The sequence below is a fragment of the Panthera onca genome, chromosome F2 (genome assembly GCF_046562875.1).
Source record: "Panthera onca isolate mPanOnc1 chromosome F2, mPanOnc1 haplotype 2, whole genome shotgun sequence".
NCBI classification, from domain to species: domain Eukaryota; kingdom Metazoa; phylum Chordata; class Mammalia; order Carnivora; family Felidae; genus Panthera; species Panthera onca.
The window spans coordinates 54,265,543-54,276,166 of record NC_138356.1 but is presented as its reverse complement, the minus strand read 5'-3'; the positions used below and the strand labels follow the sequence as shown (position 1 = coordinate 54,276,166).

The following is a 10,624-nucleotide window of genomic DNA, read 5'->3' as shown; positions in this document are numbered from 1 at the left end:
TTTTCCCTGAGTACTTTATGAGAATCTAATGAAGGTTGGAACAAAAACCCTGTTTTTCACAATTAAATTGAAAGTGTCAATGGAATTTTTATAATTATAGTTGACTCCTGAACAACATGGGAGTTTGGGGAGTCAACCCCTGTGCACTCGAAAATCCAGGTATAACTTTTGACTCCCCTCAAACTTAACTACCAGTAGCCTCCTGCTGACTAGAAGCCTTGCTAATAACATAAACAGGCTGTTAATGCATATTTTGTACATGATATGTGTTGTATACCATATTCTTACAATAAAGTAAACTAGAGAAAAGAAAATGTTAATAAGAAAACCGTAAGGAAAATCCATTTACAGAACTGTAGTGTAAAAAATCTGCATATAGGTGGATCCACGCATTTCAAATCCATATTGTTTAAGGATAAACTGTACATGGGTATGGAAATGGAGAATTTAGATTACTACTTCTTGATCGCTAACATTTACTGAAAACCTACTCTGTTCCAGACACTGTTGTTCTACATTTAATCCTCACAACTCTGTGAAGGAGACATTATCATCCCCATTACATATATGGAGAACTGAAGCATATTCAACATGCCCGAGTCTATGGCAAAGCTATGATACAAATCCAAGCCAAACAGCTCCAGAGTCCGTGTTCTTTTTTTTTTTTAACATTTTATTTTATTTTATTTCATTTATTTATTTATTTATTTATTTATAAATACATGAAATTTATTGTCAAATTGGTTTCCATACAACACCCAGTGCTCATCCCAACAGGTGCCCTCCTCAATACCCATCACCCACCCTCCCCTCCCTCCCACCTGCCATCAGCCCTCAGTTTGTTCTCATGTTCTAATCTCTATGCGGCATCTAGTTAAGAGCATAACAGGAAGTGGGGGAAATGTTTACTTATATAGCTCTCACTTTGAAATCATTTCCAAATGTATAAGAAGTGAAGTATCCGGGAAGGGCCATAAGGAGGAACAGCTACTGGCGGATCAGGGATGTAGTGGGGAAGGGTTACCGACAGATGCATTATTAACGGGCGTCTTAGAGGCACCATTTTCCCTTCCTCTTCGTCTTCTTATTAAGCAGTCTCCCCTTCAGTGGTAGTCTCTGAGAGTCCATAGCTCTTGCGTTGTTTGAATACCTAAACAAGACGAAAAGAAAAAGAAATCCATGAATCAGTTTCATCCTTGGCCCTGTCCCTGCCCAGTTTCCTTGAGGAAATCTGTGGTTCATTCTGTACCTTATTTCTTTTTTAAATGGAATTTTGTTAAGGAGGATTTTCCACAATTGGAATATGGGAGGGGATTATGGTTAATTTGTTATAGCAATAGCAATACACTTGTAGAAAGTGTCCCGTAGAAATCACTCACATTCAAGATGGGGGTGAGAGAATGTTCTCTGCCTCTGTGATTATATTAACAACCACAGATATCAACTTTTTGTCTATAGAATAATATTTAAATGTGAGACATAGTAAACAGAGTATATTCATTCTGGTCTCTTCTATTCAGAGTACTTTACACAGACTTTTCTACAGGGGTAGATTATTTCAGACTTATCCTCACAATGATGAAGTATCTACCTCCTTTGTTATGAAGGAAAGACAAATACTGATAGATGAGCACCAGGAGTAAAGTTCCTACACATCCCAAGCCACTAATTGCATGTTTTAAAAGGCTTATGTAAGATTGGTGCTTTGTGGGGAGAGAAGAAAAAGCAGGCTTTGGGGTTAGACTTCGATTCAAATTCTGGTGGCTTCTCTTCTTAGCTGTGTCATCGTTCAAGTTTGTCATCCTCATTTTCCCTATCAGGAAAAAGAGATGATAAAACCAACCTATCTAACTCACAGAAATGTGAAAATTAAATTAAGTCATGGAATTAAAACTTTAATAGATAGTAGACAAACAGTAGGCATATATTTATTATATAGACTTCCTGTGGAGTTTCCTACAAGCCTTAGACTTCCTTATGGGCAAAAATAGAGCAGAAATGGATTATCAGTAGTAGTCAAGTTTGTCAAAGTTTCCCTGCCTGTGGACCTAAATCTATCTGCTTACACAGGCATCAATTTGAGTGTGCTCTTCCATCCTTAGACAGATGCCAATTTGCAGAGGAAAATGTCGTGCTTACAGATTTCATTCAAATAGGCTTCGCTTCTAATGCTACTTGTGTGATTGCAAGTCTAGCCAGAACCCTTGAATTTTTGCTTCTTGAGAGCTGGTCAGGAAACTTTCCCACATGCGTGCCACATGAACCCGAGATGGCAGAATTAATGTTCTAGTCATTAAGAATTAAGAGAAATCTAAATTTTTTTTACAGTTAAAATATGAGCCCATAGGTTAAAATGAGTAGAGGTTGGCACTTGGCAATTTATTTTCTTCCAACTTTTTCGCAAGTATATCTGAACAAGACAATAGAGAGTTAAGAGCAAGGTAAGGATTAACCTTTTATTGTCTAGTATACTTTAAAATTAACATTGTTTATCCTTAACTACTCACATTGATACACATGCCCTCATATGCACTTGTTTACCCGTTTATGTGAATCACCTGGAAAAACTCCCAAAGTATAATTGTTACTAATACATTATATATAATTCAGATTTTCTTCTTTTAAGGGAGATGGTGAATTCTGAAGGCAATTACAAGAAACTGAATAATGGTTGCCCTTTAGAACCTATCTCTTCAGTGTTCTCATTTCTTTGCTTTCATTCCTGTCTTTTTACATCTTCATTAGAGACATTCATTATAATTGGGCATTTCTAATTGAAATAAAGTTCTCAGAAGTTATTGCTGCAAGCACAAGGAAGAAAATGTTAATTTTCAGATTGATTAACAGTATTTTTAAATTACAGAATGATTGTCCAAACTTCCCAACCATGACAACTCAGATAAAGTAACTAAGATTGGGGAAAATTATGAATACATTATGTGTTTTAAATCTGTGTGCTTCTACTCACAATGGTAGATTTGTTTATCTATACCCCATAAATGCAGCTTGACACACAGGAGGTGGTGTAATGTTTTATTAACTAGATATTATGACATGCTAGTGAATGCTTACCCAATCCATGTAAAGGGAACCAGTTTATTCAACAAGTCATGGTGCTAAATGATTGAGTAGACCAGTGATTTGACTCAGAATTACACTTTTAGCTTTCACATCTTATTAACCTTTTCATACTCAACTCTTACTAGTCTCATGTAAAATTTTCAGGTCCCGGAACTTCTGATACTCTCTCTTGCTTTTTTTTCTTCATATGCTTTTGCATATGCCGTTCAGTCTTCTTGGAACATACTTTCCTGTCTACTGAAACATCCGTATTCCCTGGCTAATATTTTCATGCATCTATCATTCAGTCATCCATTTATACATTTGAGAGTCAAGCACAGTCCAGCTCTAGCACATGCGCAGCATGTGGGTGGGAGGGGGATATAGTCATGAACAAGACGCTCATGGCTTTTCCACTCAAGGGATTTGCAGCTCTGGCACAGGGTTTCTCCATCCAATCCCTTTCCTGTGTTTCTTCTCAGCTTTGTCACTGATGGGGAGAGTCTGTTACTCTAATAACTTTGACATTAAAGAGAAAGACAGTCCATAGTCACAGACACAGGTTTGCTTGCCGTATAGATTAACTTACCTAAGAGATCTATAATGAACCAACACCTCTAAGAATCCACCATAATCTTCCCATAAAGGAGCCAGGAACAAGGCCATTCCTGCCTTGACCTTCAGTGCAGCACTATTTCTGGGGAGCAGGAACCTTAATTCAGTAGCAAAGAGAATTAGAATAATTCTAATAGAATTATGAGAATTCTATAAAAGAATAGAGGCAAATCCTGACATTCACTTCTTTCTCTGAGTTAGAAGTCTCTTGTTAGAGTTACTGTGTCATTCTGCTCTCACTATATTATAATTATCTGTCCCTTTGCTCATTTTTCCCACTAAACTCTAAGATTCCTCCTAATCTTTGTGACCTCAGAGTCTATCCCAGAGCTTAGCACATAGCAGATGCTCAGTAAATATTTAATGAATGAACCAGAGCAGCCACCAGGTATGGTAGCGAAGGTAACCTGATGTATATCCACAGGGAAGCCACTCACATAGACCACAGTGTGCGTATTATTGACTAGAATTTCTCTGTTGCACAGCCACATACTGTGACTCTGGAAATAAGCTAACAGTGTTACTGTCTGATAAGTGGTAATATGGTAGTGTGTCTAATTTCAGGTGCTAAACGTATTGTACTTCCATTGTTAGTGCTTGATCATACATTTAAGGGTGAGAGAAAATAGATTAGAAAACTCGTCTGTTCAAAACACCCCACAGTACACAATGTATCCTATTTACTGCTGATGAATATAAAATGGAATTTAGACTCAATACACTTGGGTTTGAGTTAAGATGCTGTCTTAATGGGTAGATAACCACAAGAACATTTACTCTCTACTTTCAGTCTCAGTTTCTTCATTTGTGATACCAAGGTAAAAATATCTAGCTCTCCTATCTGAGGTCTACAGGTCTATCCACTTTATTGTTCTCTACAACCATATTTTGGTTTTACTGATATTCTGCATTGATCTTTCTGTTTTCAATTTCTTTGATTTCTACTCTTCATAGTTTCCTTCCTTATGTGTGATTTCAGTTTAATTTGTTCTTCTTTTTCTATTTTTTTAAATGTAGAAATTGATCATTGACTTCAGAACATTCTTATTTTCAATAATAAAGAAAAGAGGGTAACTCTGAGGGGTCCCTGGGTAGCTTAGTTGGTTAAGCATCCAACTTTGTCTCAGATCATGATCCCACAGTTCATGAGTTCGAGTCCCGTGTCCCGTGTTGGGCTCTGTGCCGGCAGTGCGAGCCTGGAGCCTGCCTCAGACTCTGTCTCCCTCTCCCTCTCTCTCTCTGCTCCTCCCCCACTTACTCTCTCTCCTCTCTCTCAAAAGTAAATAAACATTAAAAATTTTAAAAAACAGGACAACTTTGAATTAAACAAAAACATTTTTGAAGTGTATTTGTCAACATGTACATAAAGCTATTAGTAGATAATTGAATGAATATTTAAAAACATTTTTCTAACAAGTTTGCTGGGGTATTGTTTTGGCCAGATTAAAAACAACTAATCAAAAGTTGTCCACAAATAACTAGTTATTTAAAAATGGGTGTCTAGGTACTAAAGAAACTATGGGTGAGTGGAGAAAACATTAAGCTTCAAAGCAGAACATCTGATATTTTTTAATTTAAATTTTAGTTAGTTAATATATAGTGCAATATTGGTGTCAGATGTAGAGTTCAGAGATTCATCACCCACGTACAACACCCAGAAGAGAAATCTCAATTCCAGTCGAAATTTCCTGAGCAATCTTGAGCAGGTCATGTCACCTCCTTTCAGAGGTGTGCAAATTATGACCCAAAGACCTGTTTTGTGGATCTGCCATCGCTTCTGTGGAAACAGTTCCACTGGAACGCCACCACACTCACTCGTTCAAGTATGGTCTGTGCCTTTCACGTTGCAGTAACAGAGCTGTGTAGTTGTGACAACGGCTTAATGATCCACAGTGTCTAAAATAATTACTCTCTGTCCCTTCATAGAAAAAGTTTACTGACCTTAGCATTACTGCCCCTGCTTCTTTATCTGTCAAATAGGAACGATAGCCCCTATTCTTCACAGGGCTTTTGCCAGGATGCTCACTTTGGTAAATTTGTGTGGAAACCTTTAGTGCAGTGCTTAGCATATAGCCATTGCACAACTGACGCCCTTTTAAAATTCCCACCCACCACCCAATGGTTGATTTAAGACTAAGCTATTCTCTTTTGAACCTTATGTTTATAAGGCGAAACAGTTATGTGCCAGAAAGCAAAATTCCACATTTTCCTTTTTAAAAACACTGTTATTTGCTTGTCATCATGGCTTTGTCAAACGGTATACTCTTTATCCATCTTTGTCATAAGTAATTAAAATAACCAGAGGAGATTTTAAATGCTGTAGCTGATGCAGTGCCGAACTCCAGAGACTTCATGCAAATGGAAATGAGATAGAATATTTCTGAGTCTTTAAGTGGTAAAGATCATAATTTTCCTTATACAGCAGCAAAAAAAAAAAAAAAAAAGCCTATAATAGTAGTCAAGATTCTTGGTGGTTTTTACCTAAATGACATTGTTAAAGATACAGGATTTTTTTGCTTTTGTGCTTGATGTTTAGAAATACATTGCATGCACAATGAAATGATAATTTGGAAAAAAATAAGGGGCTGCTGCATGCTGTGTATACTGTAATTCTTAGCTAGTCATGCTGATTACAGCGAGTAGGTAAATAAGGAGAGGAAGTCACAGGGGGTATTTCCTCTTTGCAGAATTGCCTTTATTAAATTGTTCTCTACTGTGATCGTCAGCCTATATTGAGGTAAAATATAAGAACATTAGTAAGCACATCCTGTTTGATCTTAGGACAATAATCATGTATCCATCCTGATAAATTGCTGTTTCTATGTTATAAACCCTGTGCATTGAGGAACTGATCAGATTTCCATTTGCCAGTAAACTTGGTAGAATGCTCTGAGCCAAATTTGTGATTTAGTTGTAGCAATCATATGGGTCTTTATGATGTACATTTTACAATCATCTCTAGTCGTGTTTTATGTCCGTTGTTTCTTCCTTTTGATCTGTTTTTATTTACACTATCTAAGTAGTAATTTTGGAAGTCACATTCTATCTTTTCTGGAACAAGATTGGGTATAAATAGGTAATAGGGTAGTGGATAGATAATTTCCAGTGAAGTGCTAATATGTCTTTTGGTTCTCTCCTCAAGATACCTTATAAATAACACAACAAAATAACTCCCAGCTTAACACTTGATAAACCTTATAATTTATTAAAAAATGTTTTTAAATGTTTATTCATTTTTTGAAAGAGAGAGACAGAGTGTGAGTGGTGGAGGAGCAAACAGAGAGGGAGACACAGACTCTGAAGCAGGCTCCAGGCTCTGCCCTGATGTGGGGCTCGAACTCACAAAATGTGATATGACCTGAGGCTGAAGTCCGAAGCTAAACAACTGAGCCACTCAGGCACCCCAATAAGTCTTACAATTTAAAGAGAACTATTTAGACGATACGGGAGCCACCTGCTCTCCGGACTAGATCACAGCACAGAGGGGATGTCCTGAGTTACCTTTCTGGAGTCGTCCACAGCCAACTCTGGCCCCAGGGCAGCGGAGGCGGGAGAGATTAACAAGATTGTGGCTGTTGTCTTCTTTCTCACAAGGCTAGTTCGAAAACATGGTAAATTGAAAAAAGGGGCAGTTGAGAGGTTTGAAATTGACTCTTAAACTTCAAGAAAAATACAACACCACTGGTACCCAGAAAAACCATCAAAAGAACAGGTCTATGGATACATCTGTGTCAGTACAGTTCAGAGAGTAGACCCTGCTGTCCTGAGACATCTGCATGAGAACAGCTGCATCTCTGAGACATCTGCATGAGAGCAGCTGCATCTCTTACACCCATCTAGGTCTGCTAAAGGAACTCACTCTGGGTGGGTCTACGTGAAGTGTGCTGTGGGTACAGAGAGAAAAACAATGTTGCCAGCTTTGAAAATGAGGATGAGAACAAGATGAAATCTCCAAGAAAGTTACCAAGCCCCTTGATAACGTTATCTCTGAGTTCAGGATCCTGACCTAACAATGAGGAAACAAGCAAGAAGAAGTGAAACCCAATCCCGTGACTGCAACCCCAAGCCCCTTGTATCACATTTCACAGTGGATATTCCTGCATCTTCCATTGTGGCATCCTTTGCTCAGAAAAAAAGCCAGGAATGTGCTGAGGGAATGGCCATCAGAATCAGTACCCTTCTCCTATTCCATTTGTTATCCAAATCACGAAAGGAAGAATGAACCATTTATCACCCAAATCCCTCCTGGAATGCGTTGTGACCAGAATCACTGGATTAATCCTCAGGTGTTAGCACCTCACTAGCTGCTTTTGATTCTGTTGGTGTCAATGATGAGAGAAGGTAGAATAAGTCTGACCACATATTAAAAATAAACGTTCAGGAGCGCTTGGGTGGCTCAGTCAGTTAAGCATCGGACTGTTGCTTTCGGCTCAGGTTGTGATCTCAACTGTTTCGTTTAGTGGATTCAGCACCCCCGTCAGATTCTGTGCTGGCAACTCGGAGCCTGCTTGGGATTCTCTCTCAACCTTGTACTTATTTGCACTCCGTCTACTGTTTTGTGCCTTCTTCCCTTTATGTAACCTGCTCACCTGTAAGGAATTCTTTTGTCCCTTATCCTAAACTCAGTCAGGCTTCATATTCTCTAGAACCTTCCCTGTTAACCCAGGTTGAATGAAATGATCTTTGTTGGTTTTCATACTGCCCTGTACCTACCTCCATTATTTCTCTCAGCATATTACATATGAAATTCTCCTTTGAAGTGTCTGCCACAATTAGACTAAGAGGCTCTTTGGTGGTGTGGGCCATACCTTATTTCATTCTCCTCAGTGCCAACTACTTTAGGTGTTGAGAAAAGATTTATTGAGTTAAACTGAACTGAATCAGGCAAGCAGTAAAGAACCAGGGAGCACGTAGGCACTATATGCACCATAGATCACATACTCAAACACAGAGCATGACAGATAAATAAATAATCGCGTGTTCTGTCAAAGGGGGGCAGCTCCTCTAATCCAGATGATCAGTTGTTACCAAGTGGGATTGCAGTCCCATCTTGCCAGATCTGTGGTTTGGGAGAAGTCAGAAGGGTCAATTTTTTAAGTAAATATGTCGATCTTAGATCTTAGTGGCAATAAATTCAGTTTTAAAGACTCTGCGGGCCAAAAAAACCTGGCTGTTTCCAGCATGAGCCTGCCAGTTGTGTCTCTGCTGTGATATTTCAACTAGGAATTTTGTTGTTACAAATTACAAAAAAACAACTCTAGATATCTGACACAAAATAACAAACAAAAGAAAAAAAAAACCCAAAGAAATATAGTGGAAGGATCTAGGAGAAGGGGTAGTTAAAGAATCGGAGGAACAGCTAAATGACTACATTTGAAGCAGGACAGAGCCTGGATGGTGATAGCAAATCTTGGAGACAAAAAATAATCAACAGAGGAGTGACCAGACTCAGACAGGCTTCTGTCTGTGTCATGAAGTTATCACTTCAATTACTGAGAGGGTTGCCAGATGTAGCAAGTAGAATATTGGACACACAGTTAAATGTGAACTTCCAATAAACAACCAATTTTTAGTATAAGCATATCCCATGCAAAATCTCATTTTAGCAATTCTAATTAGTAGAAGTCAGAGTCTGAGTTGCTTAATTTGGGTCACATGTCTATCCTTAGTCCCCTGAATGAACCATCTAGGAGCACTTAAAGTAATGGATGATAGGCTTTTAAAAGAAAATTGGGTTTTTCAACTACAGGAAGAGGCAAAGAATGTTAGGATGTCAAAATGGACCATTCTATCTATCTATCGATCTATCATCTGTCATCAATATATATGTTTATCATTGTCTTTTTACATAAACATGTAGTAGGGTGATGATATTAAAAATATTTTTTATTAAAAAAATTTTTTTTGTATAGGGGCACCTGGGTGGCTCAGAAGGTTAAGCATTTGACTTCGGCTCAGGTCATGATCTTGCGGGTCGTGGGTTCGAGCCCTGCGTCAGGTTCAGGTTCTGTGCTGACAGCTTGGAGCCTGGAGCCTATTTCAGACTCTGTGTCTCCCTCTCTCTCAGCCCCTCCCTGTTCACACTCTGTCTCCCTCTCTCTCTCAAAAATAAATAAACATTAAAAAAAATTAAAAAAAAATTTCTTTGAATATTTATTTATTTTTATTTATATTCAAGTTAGTTAACACATAGTGTAGTCTTGGCTTCAGGAGTAGAATCCAGTGATTCATCTCTTACATATGACATCCAGTGCTCATCCCGAGACGTGCCCTCCCTAATGCCTATCACCCATTTAACTCCCCCTAGACCCCACCCTAATATTTTTTTAGATGTTGATAAGTCTGGATCAAGGTTCTCTGCTGTGCTGCATGTTATCTGTGCTGGATTGTGGGCGGGAGGTCTGGGGAGGATGTGAGGATCCAAGGAAGCCATAGAGAGGCACCAGGAGCTCTTGTTAACATCTGTTTACTGCTCAGTATACAATTATTAGATGGTACAGGGGCGCCTGGGTGGCTCAGTCAGTTGAGTGTCAGACTTCGGCTCGGGTCATGATCTCACAGTTCATGAGTTTGAGCCCCACATCAGGCTCTGTGCCGACCGCTCAGAGCCTGGAGCCTGCTTCGGATTCTGTGTCTCCCCCTCTCTCTGCTCCTCCCCTGCTCACATGCTGTCTCTCTCTCTCAAAAATAAAGATTAAAAAATTAAAAAAAAAAAAAAGATGGTACAAAGGTAAACCTTAAGAAAGTGATTGTCCTTGTTTAGAAAAATACCTTGATGTAATGTTTTGACAGAGTTCGGGTGTTGCCTTTAAAAACAGAGGAGGAGAAAGCGAAGATATTCTGTGAGGGATTAACATGAAGCTGAATCTGTGCCAAGGAAGAAATTAGAGAGTAGTAGAAGAAGACAAGAATGTGAGGATGCACACAGTCATTGGCCAGACTCTGGAAG

The 10,624-nt window shown here is 38.7% G+C and overlaps 1 long non-coding RNA gene and 1 pseudogene across 2 annotated transcripts in view; one reads left to right on the top strand and one right to left on the bottom strand.

Annotated features, from left to right (window-relative positions):
• Positions 1 to 830: 830 nt before the first annotated feature.
• LOC144615135 (uncharacterized) overlaps positions 831 to 10,624 on the bottom strand; it is a 392,358-nt gene continuing 382,564 nt past the window's right edge. For both annotated transcript variants that reach the window (XR_014136567.1, XR_013553607.2), the window contains one exon: positions 831 to 1,150. This is a non-coding gene — a long non-coding RNA (uncharacterized LOC144615135). The remainder of the gene's footprint in view (positions 1,151 to 10,624) is intronic.
• LOC132664666 (protein BTG3 pseudogene) lies at positions 5,917 to 7,979 on the top strand (annotated as a pseudogene).